Source organism: Ambystoma mexicanum, chromosome 1p, assembly GCF_040938575.1.
Source record: "Ambystoma mexicanum isolate Mex_15411 chromosome 1p, UKY_AmexF1_1, whole genome shotgun sequence".
NCBI classification, from domain to species: Eukaryota; Metazoa; Chordata; class Amphibia; order Caudata; family Ambystomatidae; genus Ambystoma; species Ambystoma mexicanum.
Genome location: NC_090921.1, coordinates 1,502,952,656 through 1,502,974,138, shown reverse-complemented (window position 1 = coordinate 1,502,974,138; position 21,483 = coordinate 1,502,952,656). Strand labels below are relative to the sequence as shown.

The following is a 21,483-nucleotide window of genomic DNA, read 5'->3' as shown; positions in this document are numbered from 1 at the left end:
AGGGGGAAGGAGAACTGATCAACTACATCTCTCTGGTTTCTTGTGAAGTCTGGTATCCACAGACTGCTTCAGAATGTTGCCATTGGGGTGGTCTTGGCAATTTGAAGCTGTATGTTTTCTTCAGTCAATTGTGGTTTGCTTTTCTTCTCTTGCTTCGGGTTGGACCAAGCAATTGTGCATAGTGTCGGCACCATGCTTGCTCCGCCTCGGCCAGCGATTGTAACGCGCAGCACGCGAACAAAACAGAGGTCCACACGTTATGCTGGTCTCGTTCTTACTTTATTCTGAGGCTTCCTGCCTCGACCACGTCTCTTCCCCAACTTGCCCCACGTTAGCCCTGCCTCCAACATAACAATGCCGCAAACTCACTCTGTGACACCTTCCCCCTCCTTAAAGAATCAAAATTAACCAATTTCTTCAATGAGTCTTTCGGGTTTGATTTTGGCCCTGACTGGCCGTCCCTCACGCAGTAGATCTAGACTGTCTCAAAGGGCTGTGCCCCACTTCTCTCCATTCATCAGCAGGCACTTCTCTGTCTCCCAAGTAAGGATCCTCCAACTCTGCAAGGGACCAGTCGTCAGTGGGCGCATCCCACGGCTCCTCACGCCTGTGGATGTCCCCCTTGAATTCTCTAAAGTGGGATACGTTTCGTGTGATTGCATATCAGCCATTGTTGTCTGCAGTGATCACGGTGCCCTTCGCCTGCGTCACAGTAAGGGGTCCCGGTGCGAACCTGGAGTCCTCTTTCCGGTGTTGTCTGAAGCACCACCACCGTATCCCCACTTAAAAAATGTTTTTCTCATGTACCCTGTCTGCATCTGCCACCACTTTCATCTTCTCTCTCAAGTGCTTGCTGATCTCTGGGTCCGATGGCTTAGACACCTCAGCAAAGGGACCTTGGGGTATTCGAGTCCTTAGTCGCCATCCAAACATAAGGTCTGCCAGGCATCTGCCCATAGTGCTGTGGGGCGTGTCGGTAGTCTCCCTATAATTGGTAAAGGGTCTGTTGAAAAGGTTGGTTTGGGCACGTCGGCAACTTGCAATGCCCTCTTAATATTCCCGATGAAACGATAAACCATGCCATTGGCCTGTGGCCAGAGAGGCGTGCTCTTCCGGTACTTAAACCCCAAATATTGTGCAAAGTCCAGAATTGTAAACAAAGGACCGTTGTCTGTCTTAATGACTTTGGGGATGTCATATGCCCTCAGTAGGCGGTGCAGGGCTGGTTTGACTGCCGCCACCGTGGATTATCCAATCTGCACCTCTGGGAATCTCGAATATTCATGGATTACCACCAGGGCATAAGTGCTGTCTCGGATAGGGCCAAAACAACTATTGCCAGCTCCTCCCAGACACCCTCTGGGGGCACGGACATTTGCAGGGGGCTTGGCCGTGGAGTCTGTGCTACTACACAGCAAATGGCACAGTTCTTCAGTGTTTCATTGACTTGCTTATTGAGGCCTGGAAACCATCTCTTTTGTTGGAGCAGTCTTTTTGTGGACACCACCCCCCAGTGCCCCTCGTGTGCCAAATCCACGACCTGCTGGTGCAATGACTTAGGGAGGACAATCTTATACCCGTTCATCAACACCTGGTCTTCTGTGACAGTGAGCTCTTCCTGCACCAGCTTGATGTTCCTGACATCTTCCTGGTATGCAACTTCAAGATGCTTAGCCATTTTTTTTTCATGCTTTAGCCTCCCTTGGACGATGCACTGTGAGATGATGGCAAGAGTTGTGTACGCTGTCGTTTCCTGTTGGAGCATTTTCCACGCCACAGAGAACAGCTTCATCTGGTCGATGACTTAGTGCAGATAGCCGTCTGCAATTGTGTTCTGTACGTAGGGTCTCTGCGGGAGAGGTAGCTGGCCGGGCTCTTGTTCTTCCCTGGTCTGTGGCAGATCGTGAAATTGTAATCTTGGAGCCTGAGACCCCATCTTGCATTTCATGGGGGCATTCCCGTCTTTGGGCTCCCGTAGCTACCAAGGAGGGCCCGTTGGTCTGTGGTGTTTGTAAAAGCCTTGCCAAACAGGAAAGATGAAAATGCTTGCAGGCCCTCACGAACGCTAGCCTCTCCTCCGCCTGTGAGGATTTCTGCTCAGTGGTAGTCAGGCTACGGCTAACATAGAATACAACCTTTTTGATGTGTGGGGTCTTGGAGTCGTATTGGGCTAAAACCACGCCAAGCCCCACTGGGCTGGTGTCGAACAGTCATTTCTGTTTCCTTGGAAGAGCTGAAATATGCCATTTTGGTAGTGGAAGCAATGTCTGCCCTTCGTCTCAAAACTCGATTCAGACTCTGGGGACCAAGGAAACTCCTGATTTTTTTCTGGTCAACTCCTGAAGTAGGACGCTCACTGTTGCGTAGTTCTCCAGATAACTGGAGTAGTAGCTGGCTAGGCACAGGAACAACCTCAGGTCAGATGCATTGATTGAGCGCGCAGCCCCTTTTAGGGCCAAAACTTTGTCAGGGTCGGGGCGTATACCTTGTTTTTGAAAATGAAGAATTTCAGTGTCCATTTCTTGAATTCGCATTTGTCCTTATTGAGTCACCCTGGCAGCCTCTGGTGCCAAACATATGCTGTGCAGCGTGTCAGCATGTTCTTGAGAGGATTTACTAAAGACTAAATTGTTGCTGTAATTAAGGCAGTTGGGGATATGTTTGACTTGAGGAATCTCCTGTATGAAGATTTCTGCCGCTGAGGATATCCCAAAACGTAGCCTTTTTTGTAGCGATAGAGCACTGTGTGTGTCACAAACGTGATGTATCATGACTCCGTTGTAAGTTCCAATTTGTGGTAGCCCTTTTCGAGATCCACCTTGGAGTATCCGGTCACCCCATTGAGGCGAATCACATCTGTGATTCTTGGGGTTTAACGTTCCCGCTGTATGGCAGCGTTAGGACAGCGCATGTCCACACAGAGGCAAATGGACCCTTATTTAGATTTCTTCAGGACTGGTACAATCTGAGACACCCACGGGGTGGGTCCTACCGCAGTTTCAATTATGATGAGATCCAGTAAGCGCCAGATTTCATCTTCAACCTGTTTCTGGATATGGATGGGGATGCCCCGATAATGTTGAGCAACTGGTTTGACCGTCTGTTCAATGTGGGGCCTCCCTCTGCAATTATGTAGTTTACCAAGGCATTTGAAGAGATTGGGAAATGCTTTGATGACCTCACCGTTTCGTGCTAGGTATTTGTGGGCCATCATGTTGTATAGGATTTGGACAAGTCCCATGTCCAGGGTTGGTCCAAAAACTCAGTATGAATCTGCTGTTTGCTTCAGTAGAGCACAAGTGCAGCTGGATGCGGGCAGTGTGTGACTTGTGAGCGCAGACCATTGTAAACATCCCTTTGCGCGATAGTGGGGTTTTAGAACTGTATGGGAATATGTCCACCGTGGACAGCTATAGGCTTGGCACATGCAGAAGCCGATTATGTGCTTCTCTGCTCAGAACGTTCACTGTCAGGCATGTGTAAATCAAGATTTAAATTGTGTTGACGTTTAAAACCAATGTGGAGCTGTGTTGCTGGGCAACCTTGTTGCCTAACGCCCACACACAACTCCTCTTCTGCCGGTCATCAGGAGAGGACGAGGATGCACTCCCCGTGATTCCCCCCCCCTCCACTTAACATACATTTCTCCTCATCCTGTAAGATCCTCTTCAAATGGATTGTGTCCTCCCATGTATTCCTCTTCTTAAGATATATCTTTTTCCAGCTTTAGCTGCTTCGGAAAATGTTTTCCAGTAGAGGGCACTGCGTGTCGATGTGGTAGACTCTATGTCCATCCAAGGGCCTCCATCCAGATGTCAACATCTCCACTGGTACATATAGTGCACAGAGCGACTGTTGCCTCCAGCTCTGTTTTTCCACAAGAGATATTGCTTCGGAAGTACGGCATGCTGAGCTTCCTTCAAAACCTTTGAAATTGTCCAATAATATGGCTTCGTCTTCTGCGACCCCTAAGTTGGGATTTAAAAAATGACACTACTGTGATGCGAAAATGGCCCTCACGGACCCCAATCGAGTGTGCCTGTGGTGTTTGTGCACCAAACACAAGACGTCAGAATGTGGATCCTGCTTATCCGTGATGGGTAAAGCCCTGAGAGAACTTAAAGGGAAGTTAGCTGCAGGTAGGTCACCCAAATCCCCATTCGACGACTGAGTCGAAGAAGCGACCCTCCGAGTCGAGAGGTGACTCTCCTCCGAGGAGGAGAGCTAGAAAAACATTCCTGCTTCAGGAGTAGATCGTACTAATCTTTGTCGTCTTGGAGAATGAAAAAGAGATTGTGTAGATCGCCATCTACTTCCCCCCAGATCCTTCCCTGAAAGAGTTACTTGCCCTAAAAAATCAGCATCGCCAGCTGAATGGGAGTGATTCTGACAGAAAATGCTTCCAGTTTTCGAGAATGTGGATCAACTCCCTTGAAAGAGCCAAAAGTTATGTCCCCGTCACGGTTGAACCTGACGAAGAAAGGGCGAAAGGCAAAACCTGTGCACCCTGGTGCCGAAAACTCTGCAAAGGTTCACTCGAGTTGAGGATCTAGCCCTTTGAGAGCTAGGGTTGAGTCAAAGTTGACGTCTTCGTCTAAATGGTCGACGCCTTCTTTGGCGAAATCATAGATGCCGTTGTTGTCGAAGCCTTTGACATTAAGTGCATCAAAGACATCAACGCCATCATGGACGAAAGCAATCGAAACCCTTGAAGGAATTTGAGAAGATGGAGAAATCTTTTACTCCTCTACCCAGAAAGGATTTCTTTTTAAATCTTACTTCAATTTATGAGGAGCATGAACCTTCAGAGGATGAGGTACGTTCATTTTGGTTAGATTATGGAACAAGTGTTTCAGAATCTCTAATATCAGAACAGTCAAGAAGGAAAGATCTTTGAGACTCTCCATTCTGCAAGTGGAATACCTCTCCTGAATTTGAAGTTGGCACACCACACCCCACAGAACATGTGGATGAGTGATATAGACCACTAATGTCAAGAGTCGTTGAATTTGTGGGGCGGGCCAGGCCTGCATCACATTTTGAGCAAGATGATCTTACTAACATCTTAGATAAGGGACCCCAGAAGGACCCCGTTTTGCCTTTTCACATAGCCTTGCAAAGGAAGGTGAATGCCGATTGGGATGCACCAGAATTCATTCCTGTTTTGAATAAGAATCTGTCACGATAATACAGGACCTCTAGTAGTGATCCTTACTGTTTATCTAAGCATCCTACTCCGGAAAGCCTAGTGTAACAGGCGGTCACTTCAACTTCCAAACAGACTGTCTACCCAACAATTCCACCAGACAGAGAGGAGCGCTATGACAGCAAACGTTTTCTCTGCAGGTAGTATGGCCCTTAAGTTGGCAAACGCCACATGTGCATTAGCTAAATTTACCTTCACTTATGGGACTGTATAGCTATGGCGGCTGATCGTATACCCAAAGGGGAAGAAAGACTGCTTTTTAAACATTAAATATGGGAAGGGGGCTATGTGCGAGTCCCTTCAAACTGGTCTCGAATCTGCTGACAGTATCAGGAGAGCAATGGCAGCAAGCCCTGTGATGCGCAGATTTGCATGGTTGAGGAAGTTTGAGTATGCCCCTGATGTGCAATCAAGACTTCTCAACATGCCCTTTGACGGCACACACCTGTTCGGCAGCAAGGCTGACGAAAGCCTGGAAAAGCTGCAGACCACTGATGCTGCTATCAGACAGCTACAACCTCACCCCAGTGGAACATCTTGGAGAGGCAGGTCTTTTTGTTTTTATTCGCTCAGTTGGTAGAGCGAGAGGACTGGGTAGTCGAAGAAGATTGCCCTGTGGTGGTTGAGGGAGAGGTGCCAAGTCTGCCCAGCCAACAGCTGCTTTACCCTCAGCCGCTGCTTCAGCTGCCTCAAAACCTCTCTGAGGCCTTAGTCCACAAAACCCCAGTGGAAGGCAGACTCGCAGCATCTGCAAGACTGGCGTGGTATTTCATATGCATGGTCATTGGAAACAGTAGCCCAGGGCTGCTGCCTTCCCTTTCTAAAAAGGCCTCCGGATCATCCACCAGGGAAACACTCGCTCAAAGTTCCGGATCTGTTCCTTGTTACGACATTTTTAAGAAAGGTGCTATAGAACCAGTACCTGCAATGGAGAGGAACAAATGGTGGTATTCCCCCTACTTCCGAATCCCCAAAAAGGACGGAGGATTGAGACCTATCTTAGACTTAAGAAACTTGACCCAGTTCCTCAGTAAAGACACGTACAAGATAGTTACCCTTTCTCAGATCTTACAGGCCCTCCTGCTTCAGGATTGGATGGCGTCATTGGATCTTCAGGATGCTTATTTTCATGTGTCCATACACAGAAAATGCCTGAGGTTCACAGTTCGCACCTCTCACTATCAGTTTCGAGTCCTCTGCCCGAGGGTCTTCACCAAGTTAATTGCGATGGTGGCAACGACTCTCATGAGAGGAGGAGGGGGGGGGGGGGATTCACTTCTATCCCTACGTGGACGATTGGCAGATAAGGGTCCGTTGTTCCGAACAGACCCTGGAGCATCTCAGCATAACCTGCCACTTTCTCCACAGTCTGGGCTTCTCCCTCAATTTCAAGAAGTCCCACATGATACCATCTCAGTGACTCCATTTCATTGGTGCAGCCCTGCGTACGTCCACAGGAGAAGCCTCACAACCCGAGGTGAGGGCTCAGCACATTCAGCAGATGGTCATTAAATTCCAGAGTGCCCAGCGTCTTCCGGCCTTCGACTTTTTAAGTTTGCTTGGCATCATGGCGTCCTGTCATTTACTTTACTGGTGGCAGAGGCTTGCCTGAGGATGAGCTCCCACCAATGGGCCCTGAGGACCGTGTTCTCAATTCTCAGGCAAGATGTAAGACCTCTTTCAGGTTCTGAACAGAGTTACACAGGCTCTCCTGTGGTGGGCCTGCGTGGACAATATTCTGAAGGGAGAACATTTTTGGCAACCATGGCCGGAGATAACAGTATTGACGGATGCCACACTCATGGTGTGGGGAGCCCATGCCAACGATCTGACAGTCAGCGGTTGTTGATCTCCATCGAAGTCCAAACTACACATCAACCTTTTGGAGCTGAGGGCGTTCAGACTAGCGCAAATGGCCTTTCTGCACTCTGTATGGGGAAAGAATATCCTGATAATGACGGACAACACAGTTGCCATAAACTAACTCCACAAGAGAGGAGGCATAGGGTCACTACCCCTGAGCAGAGAGGGAATGCAGCTCTGGTTCTGGGCAATTCAAGGAGTCTCCCTATTGACGGTTCACCTGGCCGAAGAGGAGAAAACAGTGGCGGACACTCTGAGCAGGCAGAGCACAGTCTCCCATGAGTGGGAACTAGCTCAGGAAGTAGTCCTTCAAGAGATCGTCACCCTTTGGGGAACCCTTTAAGTGGATATGTTTGTGACCAGTGCCAACAGGAAGTGCCAACTGTTCTGCTCCAGGGAATTTCCCCCAAGAGGAGCTCTAATGGATGTTTATAGTGGACTGGTAGTTTCCACTCCTGTACAAGTTTCCTCCAGTCCCTGTCATTCCTCAAGTTATCAGGAGGTTGAGAAGGTTCAGGAAACCCATGACCCTAATTGCCCCAGATTGGGCCAGAAGGACGTTGTACCTGGACCTTCAGGACATGTCCCATCTGTCCTCGAATGCGTCTTCCGCAAAGAGGGGATCTGTACATGTGAGAGCAAAGTACAGTTCTCTATCCAGAGGTCAAGACACTCAACCTTCATGCATGGTCTCTGAGAGGTTGAGATATAAGGATTGGGACCTTCCGGATAACTTAATAGAGATTTTGCTTTCGGCCAGAAGGCCAGCAACAAAGTCCATGTATCGCTGCCACTCAAATATGTTATGCAGCTTGCGCAGAAAAAATAATGTGGACCCTTTTCTGTGCAGTACACCTATGGTGTTATCGTTTTTGTTGCATTTTGCTAATCTGGGGCTCCAGTTTGGCACAATCGAGGGATATCTGGCGGCGCTGATCATTTTTAAGCGCTAGTCTAAAGAGGTTTCTTTCTTCAAATTGCTGTCTGTGGGGGCGGCGGACTAGGTCTCTTATTTTGGAACCTTGTTTGGTGATGGTGGTGAAAACAATGAAAGACGACCGGGGGCGTCTCCTTACACTTCACCTTGGAGGAGGTGGTGAAGGCAATAGGGGCCAAGTCACAGAACCGAGCGCCTGGCCCGGATGAAATAGATTTATGGGCCCCTGTGCTGACCCTGGCTTTTAATGCTTGCATGAGGTCAGGGCATTATCCACTGTCGTGGAAGACTGCAAAAAAGGGCGATACAACTAAGCCGTCATCCCATCGCCTGATATCCCTTCTGGACACAGCATTCAAGATCTTTGGTCGGTTTTTGTTGGCCCATATATAGAGCTGGCTTGCAGGGGGAGACATTTTGACCGACATCCAATTCAGTTTTCGTCCGGGTTTGGGCACCATGGAGCAGGCATTGAACCTATATCTTTTGATGTCAAACTTTGTATTCTGCACGGGCGAGGTAGTCCATCTCGCATTCATGGACAGAAGTATGGCCTTCGTCAAAGTTGATCGTTCAAAGTTGTGGGCCGTGCTTGAGTGCATGGGATGCCGGAGGGAATCCTGGGAATGTTGCGGGTGCTACATTCAGTCAATAAGGCCAACGTCCATTTTGGACCTTGGGGAGGTGTACAGAATGTTTCGAAATAGGGTTGGGCAATCGCCATGGGTCTGTTCTGGCCCCTATACTTTTCACACTCTATATTAATGGGTTATTGCATGCCCTACTGAATACTGGCGTGGACTATTTGAAATTGGGGGGCAGGTCATCTCGTCTTGGCTTACGCCAATGACAGTGTTGATGGCTAGAACCTCAAGGGCCCCACAGGCTTTGGTTGACGCATGTCTCCTTCATGATTAGCCTAGGCTTAGATTAATACGGCCAAATCAGCAGTGTTGGGCATCAGTGGAGGTAGGAAGCTTATTAAAATGCATCCCATACTATGTCGGGGGGAAGTCATCCCCAGGGTGACAGAATATGACTACTTGGGAGTCTGGTTTTGAGTCTTTATCGGGCAGTGCTCTCGTAAAAAAAAATAGTCCTTAAAAATGTCAGTATTTGGGGGGCATATCACACTTTTTAGTGAAATGTAGGAGACAGCACTTGCAATCAGCCTTTAAGGCTTACGCCATGCAAATAACGGCCGCCACCCTCACCGGAGCTGCACTATGGGGATATTACAAAACGGGCGATATGCAGGTCAAGGCAAATACATTTTTTTGAAATCTTTTGGGTTCCTTGTTCCTGGTTCCTTGTCCTGCGCCTCGGTTCATAGAGAGCTGCGGATGGCATATTGGGAGGACGATTGGACTGCTGCCCGAGCATGCTATGGCTAAGAATCTGGGGGAATGTGAATGCTGCGCTTTGTCATTTCATAATAAGAGAGACGTTGAATGGGGAGCAGTGGGACAAAATCCCTTGCCCTAGGTCAGTAAAGTCACTTCTGGCAAAGTGTAATGTATCGGTTGTCCCGCCTCCGTCGGCACTGTTACCGCTACCGCTACAGCAAGTAAGATCTACTAAGGAAGCTGTGATGCAGGAATCTGTGGCTAAATGCACGATTGTAGCACGGGTGTCACAATCAGACCGCTTTCATAAGCTCATCAGTGGGTCGACAAGTTTACAGCCGTACCTTGTCTGGATGAGGAAAAAACATCAAAGGTGGCTCATTACCAGGGCACCGTTTGACTGCTTATGGCTGAGGGCAAATACTGCCAAATGGGTGGGTTTCCCAGACGACCCGAGCTGCCCGGTGCGTGGTGCCGTGAACAAAAATTTAAGCCACTTTTTACTGTTTTGTCCGGGTTACGAGGATATAAGAAAACAGACTATTTTGCAAGTATTAAAATGTACAAATCTGCGCCAGCATAGGCCGGCAATGATCTTTCTACTTACGGCAGGAACCGAACTGACACCGCGTGCCACCCTGTCCTATTTGAAGGTCGCTACATATCGAAGAAACAGGGTTTTACAAGGTTAAACTGCTGCTTTTTTAGTCCCCTGTAATCATGCATGTTATTGCTATTTCTTTTTAGCATTTTTGAATATGCTCAGTGTATGAATTATTCTCTCTGTGTTGATGGATTGTGTTTTTTCTTGTTATGCTTTGCATGTGTTTGATGGATATTTTTATTGGAATAAACATATATTACAAAAATTATTAGCAAATGTTTCCTCCAACTCCTTTTCAGGTTCCTATTTGGGACCTTAATCTGGTTCTAAAATTCCTCACGTGTGCTCCTTTCAAGGCGCTTAATACTTGTCCTTTAAGGTTAACCTTTAAAACTTTTCTGTTAGATGCACTAACATCAGCCAGTAGGGTGAGCGAACATCGGGCCTTGTCTTGCAAGCCTCCTTATACTATTTTATAGAGTAGTTCTTAAAGTGAAGCATACGTTTCTACCTAAAATTGTATCCGACTTTCATTTGTCTCAAAAGATTGTACTACCATCTTTTTGCCCACCTCCTCATCTTGGCAAGCACTTAGCTTTTTTTATTTCCAAGATGTCCAAATTGAGACAGGATGACCAACTTGTCGTTTGGTGTACAGGCCATAAGTTTGGGCTGGCAGTGACAAAACAAACCTGGTCTAGGTGGATTATTTTAGGCATTACTGAGTGCTATAGATTGACTCAGAGGGATTCTCCGCAGGGCCTTGTGGCTCATTCGACTAGGGGCATGGCACATCTTCTGCTTTACAGAGGGGAGTCCCAATACATGTGTGCACCGGCCACATGGTCCTCTGTTCATACCTTTACAAGACATTGTCTGGATTCTTACTCCGGTCAGAAAGGAGGATTTGGGAAGGCGGTGTTACACTCTGTCCACACTAATCCATAAGACATTTCTAAATTCTAACTCCCTCCTCCAAAACCAATACTGCTTTGGGAGATTTTAAGATGAGTAATACGTGGGAGGACACAATCCATCAGAAGAACAAGTTACTTACCCCTACTAATGTTATTTCAAAGGGATGTTCCTCCCATGTATTCCTCATCGCCCCTCCCAGCCTACCCCGCAGTAGAATTTCTGTGTTTTACACTTTGAGGTCTCTCAGGGCCAGATACTGTCTGGCACCATCTACCGCCGTAATTGCTGAGGGTATGTGTAAAAATGCAACTGAAGCCAACAGTCGCTGCACGTGCTATATGTACCAGTGGTGATGTCGACATCGACACGACAGCCCTCCAGGGACATCGAATCGACCACATCGTCACGCAGCGTCCTCTACTGGAAATTCTTTTTTTACGAAGCAGCTAAAGCTGGAAGAGGATGTGTTTTAAGATGAGAGGCATACGTGGGAGGAACATCCAGTAGAAAGAACGTTATAAGGGGTAAGTAACTTGTTCTTCTGTCAGGGGACCTGTATGATCGTTGAGACTGCTGCCTGTCACCTTCCCATTCGGCCGGGCGGTATCTCTGGTATTCACGACCAGACTTCTGGTCATCGGGCGATGTTTCGGGTGTCGTCTGCCGCTCCTTGGGGAGGACCCTTGTGATGCAAGTGTGGGGGGCGTTTCTGTATACCGTCCTAAAATGGTCATCTCCCCCACAGGCAGCGCATTTCTCAGCCAGTGCAGTGCACGGTCCCTCCTGGGGAAAATCATAGCCACATCGGAAACCGTTTTTGTTGGTGCCCTTGGCGTTGTCTTGGGAAGTTGGTGTTTGCGTCTTGACCAGTTCCAGTTGAAATGATGGATAGCGAGAGGGTTGAGGGAAATGGAGATCTTTACGAGGGAAATCCATTTAGGCCATTTGAAAGCTGCCGTAGGGCGTTCGACCTGGGGAAGGGGGACCTAGGCATTGGGCAGGGGCCCCCACAATAATGGAAGGGGCCTCAAGGGAACAGACAGAATGGGAAAAGTTACTGTCTTCCAGTGAAAACAGGGCTGATTTCAGCTATCTATAGGATCCTGTCGGGTAAGGAGAAGCAGGAGACCTGGGCAATGAGAAGCAAGTGGGAGAGCACACTGGGGTGGGTACTTGCGGATAGGGAATGGAATAAAGCCATAAAGGGATGGTACTGGCCATATACCTCGGTACAGCAGCGCGAGCTACAATACAAGTTGCTACACCAATGGCACTACACCCCGGAAAAACTTCATAAAATGTGTAACTCCACATCGGCTATGTGCTGGAGGGGCTGTGGGGAAGTGGGAACGGTGGAACACATTTGATGGGGATGTCTGCAGCTTAAGCACTTCTGGCAGGAGGTGAAGTCAAAAGTGGTCAGGATATTAGGAGTTGACATGGAACTTGATGGGGCTATGGCACTCGAACATCCGACCTGACGGGGAGCAACGATTGGGAGAGCTGGAAAACTAGGGGCAAATCTATTGACGAGTGTGAGGCGCTGCATAGCAAAACAATGGAAACAGAAGGAACCACAATCCTTTGTACAATGGTACTATGCAATCTGGGACAGTGGAGAAAATGACGGCATTAATACGTTGGGACGCTGGGGAAAGTCTGGTCACCCTTTCTTACCTATGCACTCAAGGATAATACAAACCTATATATCCCGAAGAGACTGAGGACGCTTGGGATATTACAGGAGGAAGAGGATTGAGCCAAAGAGTAGAGGATATAGGAGGTTGCTATCCTAGGACTAGCTATGGGGGTGGAGGGGCGTTTTGAAGTTGCTACAGTAAGACATGTTAGATGAAACAGAGCTGTGCTAAAACAATCTATGCAAATGCTAAGCTATTGTACATGTGAACAGTGATGAGCTAATAAAGTTTTTGTTATAAAAAAAAGTACACTCCTAGAAAAGTAAACATGTAATGATAAAAGTCCTTCTTTGTTCTACACCCTCCCGCAGTACAAGTAAAAAGGTGATCTACAGCACTCCTTCGGAAACCAGAAGCGACGTAAGTGAATTTAGCATTTGAAAGACCACCTCTTTTTCCTCTAAAATCTCAAGCCTTGTGAATAATAACTCTTTAACTCTATACTTCTGCAGCTCCCCCAAGCCTCATCTTAACTTTATTTGCTTCCAAACTCATTTCCCACTTTCCAGGTTTTTCCCAATCCGTTATGCTCAAAGGCTGATATACATATGTGAGGGTTGTGCATGCATAGGAAAGTCGTTGAATAATCCATAACAAGTAATTAGTGTGGGTTCTACCATGAATGTGAGACATTGGATAACTAGGCTTAATTCTTTCTTTTACATTTGCACTGGTAAAGTAAAATGAGAACGTGTTAAACTGCTCTTCACACAAAGTATTATTCTCTAGTTGTATTAACTATATTGCAAGAGTGTAGAATAGACAATTTCATCTAAGTGATGCATGCCATGGCACCACCCAATAGCCAAGCCTGGAAGCTCACCTCTAGCTCGGAACCACAGAGCACCCTTGAGAGCTGTCGGTTTTTGTTGATAAAGCCATCTATAAAAAGCGCTGCTATACAAGACAATTTTCTGGAGCAAAAAGCATGATTTTGCACTCATTTGCATATTTGCAATGCATTGCTTATCGACTCTGAACAGGAGGTGAACTTCCAGTGAAGGCTATCTGGGTGCACTGTGGCATGCATGGCTTACCTGAAATGGCCTATGCAACTCCTATTTCAGGTAGGAAGGTTTTCTCCATGCTTTTATAAACCTAACATACCATTAACGAGAGATTGCACGATTCTATACATGAGCTCTGCCGGTGTAATTCTTTTACCATATGTTGTTGCCATCTGATTCTGCCACAACGCCCCATAAATTCTGTAGGTGTTGGAAGCTACATTCTTGCTGTATTTGAATATATAGAGGCTATATTGCATCTGTGCTAGAATGCAATGTTTTTTTATGAAGATCTAAAACAAATTGTCAACCATTGTAAATAATGCTAAGATAACTACAGAAAGTTGGTCTTGCACATGACAATCTACAATTTCAGATGCACTACAGAAGGAGTTTGCCACCTTTGGATCTCCAGAGGTTTTACATTCCAACTTCCACTAGTCCTACCCAGCATAGGCAGTGGTGAGGGATAATGGAAGTCGTAGTCCAAGGTACGTGGAGAAATGCAGGCTTCAAACCCAGGCTCTAAAACGATTACAACTTTCTAACATTCAGTACGTTGGTTACACTAGTCTTGATAACCCTGCCCTCTCGCAACATTGAACATGGTTTACCTTTGTAGGCCACCTGCTCTAAACTTTACCATTTGACATGGACATGGCCTGCCTTTTGATTTATTGTACTGACAGTAAGCAGTCTGAAACATGAAGAAACAATTTCACAAACTGTTCCTTATGCATGTTGTACTCTTAGGTGGTCTGGTGCAAAGGCATTATTATACCACCCTAATGCTGCCTTTGAATAGGGGACTGTTTTTAGAACCGAGTGATAAAGGTACTAGAGTACTCATCATGGTAAATGCTCATTCAATACAGAGTAACGCTGGGGTGTAAGAATACCATGGTTGTAAATGTACAGTATGTTTGAATGCAAACTCCAATCAAGTTTTGCATTTGAATCCACTCTTATATGCAGAAATATGATTCATAATTAAGGTGGGATAGCTTTCAACCCCTGACTAATTTCAGGGGTTTTGTTAAATTAAATCAGCACCTTAATGCCACTTCAACTAAATTTCTTTCACAATTTCAAGGGCCTTGTTTATGCATACTTCCCACCACATGTAATTCTGCTTTTTTTTTATCACAGAACGCCTATTATTTATCAAGATCTGTTCTCCAATGCAACATCTGGTTCCTCATGGATTTCATCTTTTTCTGTGTCCAGATAATAATGCATTACAAATGGTGTACTGGTACGAAGAATGTGTGGATAATGCTAGTGATTACTCTTGGGGTACTGTGATGAGGAAGAGTGATGTGTGTAGTTGTGGGACTGACGAATTGTGAGGTGGGCGACTGTGATGATGGAAGAGGGATTTGGCGGTAATGGTAAGATTGTATCAATATGTTCAGAGGGCACCACAAGTGATTCAAACTATGTTCGAGTGTATGTCCTTATAACTATTTTGTGTATACCAAAAAGCCTGAATTGCACTATTCAAGCAATCCATTATATACAGAAACTGATCTAACTACACCAGTGTTGGTCACACTCCGGTAGTATACACTACTGAACTTCTGTATGCCCCATTCTCATAAAAATCTTTTATTGGTGTAGTTCTTTTCACCGTTGCTTGGGTGTCAGAACCTTGGCCAATGCACTTTGGACTCCAAGTCCATCATCTGGACGGTTTCTAGCCACAGAATCAGTTTATGTAGGCAAATGTAAGATTTTCATTTGTGCAGGGATGAGAAGAGAGATGTGGGGGTAAAGGTAAGATTACCATCGGTACTGGGACGAGGAAGAGGAATCTGGAGCTGATGACCTGGATTACTATTAGAGTAAAAGGGAGACTGGGCAATTGTAGTGATTACTATCAGGGTACTGTGATGAGGAAGAGTGACTTGGGGTAGTGCGGGACTGACTAGGAAGAGTAATGTGGGGTTCATAGAGGACTGAGGAAGAAGAGGTGGTGGACAGTGACAAGGAAGAGTGAGGTGGGGATAGTGGGGGACTAAATGAGTGGAAATGGGAATAGTGGAGACTATGACAAGGGAGAGTGAGGTGGGGTAAAGGTGAGATTACCGTGGTGTACTGGGATGTGGGGTTTAAGGTAAGATTACTGTTGGATGCTGGGACGCGGAAGAGGAAAATTAAGATAAGATTAGATTACTATTGAGTACTGTGTGATGAATTGTACAGACTCCTCACTAAGTCCCTTCCTAAAGTCTCCTCCAAGGTGGACAGGGAAAGGCAGATGCTTTATGATCCAGACCTTGGGGGAGGTCTTCTGTTGGAGGATCACATAGGAGGAGAAAAGGTCAAGGGGAATGAGAGGACTCAGTCGGATGAGAAGCAGTATTTGCATTCCTTCAGGGATGATGGTTCCGCAATGCCTAAGTATGTAATGGCTTGTTATAATAACCATCTTGTTGTACAAGATGCGCATGTACGTAGGGGGAAAACAATCACAAACTCCTAGACCTTGGCAGTAATCAAACCCCTACTTGAATTCTGGAGACCTGTAAAGCTCAAGATCTCCCACCCCCTAAACCTCAAAGATATAGGGACAATTGTGAATAAAAATGGTTTAAAAGAGTTGCCTTGCCTTTCTAAATCAAGTCTGGTGACTAACCCTCATGATATTCCTTTAAAAGGAACCAACTTGGGGTTAAAAGTGAAAATCCAACTCAAAAACCTAACTTTGCCATTAGACACTTCAAGTCCCAGAATTCCCTAGGGGGCTACAAAGGTGCATTGTTGCAGGGGGGTTCAGATCATTAATCTAGATGACCCACACCTGAGGGGTATAGAGGCTTAAAAGGCCCCCCTCGGGTGCAGGCCATAGTTGAAGAACAGACCAGAGGAAGCAAGAAGCAGAGTTGTTCGTGCAGGCAGCTAGGCAGAAGCTGGCGGGGAGAGAAGACGCCGGGACCACTGCAAGGCAGATATCAGCTGCCGTTCCCGAGAAGGTTTGTGTCTCTCGAAGTCTGAGGTGCAGAGGTCTCACAGCGTCAAGTTTGCGAGACGAGGACGTTTTTCCTCTGGAGACCTGTTCTGCAGAGGCTGTGCAGCAGGAAGTGAAAGTGAGGGAAGCTTTCCTTCCCGGGAGTCTGTCTCCAGTGGCTGGCACATGCACCCAAGGGCCTTGAGGCTGTCTCTGGAGGCTGGCGTGCACCAGACGGCCTCAGGAGCAAGAGGAGCTCCAATTGCAGGTGGTGTGGGCGAAGGCAGACTAAAAGAAGCAGTTTGCCGGGTCCCAATGAGCCGCTGAAGTCCTGCAAAGGGAATGGAGGTGCACATTTTACCCAGTGAGTTCACAAGCTGGTAGTGACCCAGCACCATACCCGCGTGTGTCCCAGGCAGGCGTTCAGCAAATAAGCAACACTTGTGTATGAGTGAAAGTAGTTGTGAGAACAGTTTTGAATCCTGAGCTACGAAAAGCTGTGAAAACCTACTGTAACAAAGCCAAATGACTGTAATCTTAAAAGCATGAGTCTCTGGTAAACCCAGCAACCAAGGGGGTGACTTTAAGAGGTAATGCCTACAAGCATTGCCCAAGCCACGAGACTAAAAGCAAGGCAAATGCAATCTAGTCAACATTGCAAACAGAATGGGACTAATGAAAGGTTGATGAACTGTGAAACGTGTTGCCCATACTTTGTACAACAAAGGGGAAAAGCTGGTAAACTCAAATTGCCAAAGCCAAGGGAGAAGCAGACAGAGACCCTATCTCTGTCATACCTTGGTTACTTATGTAGGGGAAACCAGAGTGGCAAAAAGACTGCCCTTTTGGAAAAAGAAAGCCAGAAGTAGAGGAGCACCATTTACAGAAGAGTATAAAAGAGCACCAATGTTTGTTTGTTTATTTATATAGCGCTCCAGACCCAGGAGTAAAAGGGCGCTTAAGGAAGGTTACAGAGTACAGTATATATAAAATTTGCAGTTATACATTTTGTAGAAGTAATATACAATTTTTACAGTCAGAGGTAGTTAGAGCATACAGTTAAACATTTGAGTGGTATGTACAATATATACAGAAGTCATGGTCTTAATCCGATTTTGGGATTGGTTTTATCCAGTAGCCAACCAATGACTCGTTTCCTGAACAGTTGGAAGGATTCAGTCAATTTGATGTTCAGCGGCAGGGTATTCCAAAGTTCAGGGGCGAGGACCGTGAAACTAGAGCCTTCGGCTCTTTTAGAAGTTAATCTGGACACAGTCAGGCAAAGAGTGTTGGAGGATCTTGTGATTCTGTTGTTCGGCTTAAAAGTGAATTTGTTGGTAAAATAGGGGGGGCTAGGTGGTTCAAGGCTTTGTAGGTGATTCACAAAGTTTTTAGGTCAATTTTTTTGTTGAATGGAGATCCATTTGCAAGAAATTCTGATGGGGGAGATGTGCTCTCTCCTAGGAATGTCTAGTGCTGCTCGCAGCGCATTATTTTGGAGAACCTGAAGTTTATTGATTATGCCTTGGTTGGCGCCTAGGTAAAGGCTATTTCAATAGTCAAGCTTGGATTGTATGAGAGCCCTGGCCAATGTGAGGCAACTATTGGTGGATAAGAATGGTCTGCAGGCTCCGATTAGTTTCCCAGTGTAGGCGGTGGTTGAGGTGGTCATGTTCACTTGTTTAGAGATGTTGGTAATGGCATCAAGATAGAAGCCTAGGGTTTTCACATTATTAACAGGGATAGTTTTACCATTGATGATGTTGGTGTAGTCAGGGCTGAGTTTCTGTAAATTGTTTGGTGAGCCGACTAGGAGGAGCACTGTCTTCTCATCATTCCGGCAAAGGCCGTGTGTGGCCATCCATGCCTGAATGATGGAGAAGATTTAGTTGATCTTGGTGACGTCGACCTTATAGTTGCCAGAGATGGTGAGGAGTATCTTAGTGTCATCCGCGTAGTTGGTGTAGGTGACACCCAGATAGTTCAGTTTGTCAGAGAGGTTTTGTAAAAATATTGTATAGGGTGGGGGAAACACAAGAGTTTTGTGGGACACAACAGGTGATGGGTCTGCTGCAGAGGAAAAGACCCTCATGGTTCTGTTGGCTAAGAAGGATTGTATCCACATGACAGCTGAGGAGGAGAAGTGGGCAGCGGATGAGAGATGGTTGCAGAGTATTTTGTGGTCGACCAGGTCGAAAGCTGCTGAGAGGTCTAAAAGGAGCTGGATGGCAGCTTTGCCTTTGTCTTTCATGTCATCAATCTGACTTTTGAGGTCAACAAGGGCAGTTTCTGTTCCATGTTGAGGTCGAAAGCCAGATTGACGCAACCCTGGCAGTTGGTTGGGCTCTAAGTAATCCTGAATTTGCAAGTAGGCAACTCTATCAAGGGTTTTTAGCAGGAAGGGGACCGTAGTGATGGGCCTGGAATTAGTGGGGGAATGGCTAGGTCTAGGGATTGTTTTTTTAGGAGATGGAGAACCCATGATTGTTTTAGATTGTTGGGTATAGAGTTGGTGGAAAAGGATAGGTTTATTATTTTGGAGATGAAGGGGGGATAAGTCTCTTGCTGCATCTTTGATAATCTGGGCAGGGCAGCTGTCTCCTTTGCAATTGGAAGGTTTGAGGGATGCTATAATTTTTTGGACTTCCGGTATGGTGACCTTTTTGAAGGTGAATCCAGAAGTGGCATTAGAAGTGGTATAAGCGCTGGGGGTGGGGGAGTTACTGTTGGGGAGTTGTAGTCATTTGGCCTCAATTTTGGATTGAAGGCCGATGGTTTTATTGGCAAGGGCATTTTGGATGCTAGTGCACCAAGGTTTGTCTTTCACACAGGTGTCTGTCGGTGGGTTGGGATTTTCTAATTCCTTCAGGATGGTCAAGAGTTCTTTAGTAGAGGAACCTGCTTTGTCTATTCTCACATTGTAAGCTTCCTTCTTAGTGCGGATTATCTCTTTTTTTGTAGAGGGAGGAGATGGTTATGAGATTGGTTTTATTTTTGGCTGTTGGGGTTATTTTCCATAGGGTTTCCATCTTGGCTTTCTTTTTTCTAAGAGTTTTCAGTTCAGGTGTGTACCAAGAGTTCAGATGCGCTCTAGGTTTACCTTTTCACAACTTTAGTGGGGCCACGGTGTCAATGGTGGTCGTCATGGCGTTGTTGTAGGTGCTAACTAGGAGGTTGAAGTCAGCAGTGGCTGGAAGCGAGTTTAGGAAGGGGAGAATCAGTGGTCTGAGGGTATCCGCCGTAATATTGCGCTTGTTTCTAGTTAGGCAGGCTGACGCATGGGGACACTGTTTGGGATTATGGTTATTAATGCTGATGTCAAATGGTATGAAGAAGTGATCCGTCCATACAAGAGGTTGGGGGGCTTTGCAGGTGATATTGCAATTATGGGCTGCGATCCAGTCAATGGTTCTGCCTTTCTGATGGGTGGGTAGTGTGTTGACTTGAGTAGTCATGCTCCGATAGGGCGTTGGCGAGGGAGGAGGCAGGAGTGCCATTAGGGTTGTTGTACCCTAGATTGAAATCTCCTAGAATATTTTGTGAGAGAGGCTTAGCGTTCTCGGCTGTTAGAGAAGTAATGTCTTCCTCGAAGGTGCCTGTGGGACCTGGGGGTCTGTCTATTAGTTGCAAGGAAATTGTACTCTTAGGGGTTTGTATTTTGATGGCGAGATGCACGCAGGATGCTAATGGAAGGGAAGTAATAGATCTGAGGTTGAGTGAGGATTTGGAAATGAATGCTACGCCTCCTCCGCGAGCATTGGGTCTATCCGCTCTAAGGATAGAGTAATTGTTGGGAACAGCAAGGGTTAGATAGTCCTGCTGCCTCATGTAACCATGTTTCTGTAGTAGCAAGGAAGTCGAGGTCTGCTGAGAGGATGAGGTCAGCGATTTCAGTGGGGCGAGCTACAAGTGATCTGACATTAAGTAGGGCTCCTTTTAGAGATGCCGAGTTAGTAGTGTTGGTGCTAACTTTATTGGTGTCCTTAGTCAGAGGTACTGTAGGCGGCTTGCTGGGTGTGGTGTGGAGTCTAGAGCCAAGTCTGTTGTTGCGGGTAGCAAGGTTAGGGTTGGCTGTGGGCTGGTAACCTGGTAGTTTAGGCTGGTTAATGTTGGTGTTTGTATGGTCATTTTTAGTTGGGTTGGGAATGTTGGGTAGGGTGTTAACTGGTGTGTTGCTGACTTTAGCAGTATGGTGATTGTGGACAGTATGGGGAAAGGTGGATGGGTAGATAGGAACGGTGTGGGACGGGATGGGGTGGTGTCTTGGGTAGCCGAGTTTGGCTAGTCCATTGCTAAAAGATATGTAGCTGTTTCTACATGGTGTGGTGTTGTTCAAGACACAAAAAGGGAACATGAAGAGAATGAGCCAAGAGAGCATAACTGTGAATGCGAGGTAGTCTGGGCTGTTAAACTAGCACTAACTGTTAATCTAGGGTTTAAGGCTGTGGCCTGGGCGCAAGCAGGAAGGCACAGAAGGCAGTTGCCGGTATGAAGGTGTAAGCAGGTATGGCTTAAACTATAGTTAACGGAGTGGGGGGAATCAAGATGCCGGTGGTCTGAAAGGAGGGTTATTCAGTTGTACGAGTGATGGATAAAATAGGCAGAATCAAATCAATTGAGGCAATAAGATGCAGAGATAGTCTAATTCGATGTTGCGAACACAATGCAGAAATAGGCTAAGATAGATTTGCTAGCACAATATAAGAAGTAGGCTGATACAATTTTGCTCACACAGTGCAAGGATAGGCTAAAGGAAGTATGCTAGTACAATGCAGAGATACGCTGAATCGATTTTGCTCACACAGTGCTAAAATAGGCAGATTCAAGTGTGCTGGCTCAATGTAACAAAAGGCTGGTTCAGCTATGCTAACACAATACAGTAGTGGGCTGATTCGATTCTGCTCACACAGTGCTAAAATAGGCAGATTCAAGTGTGCTGGCTCAATGTAACA

The 21,483-nt window shown here is 46.4% G+C and overlaps 1 long non-coding RNA gene across 1 annotated transcript in view; it reads left to right on the top strand.

Annotated features, from left to right (window-relative positions):
* Nucleotides 1–12,878: 12,878 nt before the first annotated feature.
* The window catches only part of LOC138456727 (uncharacterized), a 123,694-nt gene continuing 115,089 nt past the window's right edge, over nucleotides 12,879–21,483 (top strand). The window contains exon 1 of the long non-coding RNA XR_011262128.1: nucleotides 12,879–12,934. This is a non-coding gene — a long non-coding RNA (uncharacterized lncRNA). The remainder of the gene's footprint in view (nucleotides 12,935–21,483) is intronic.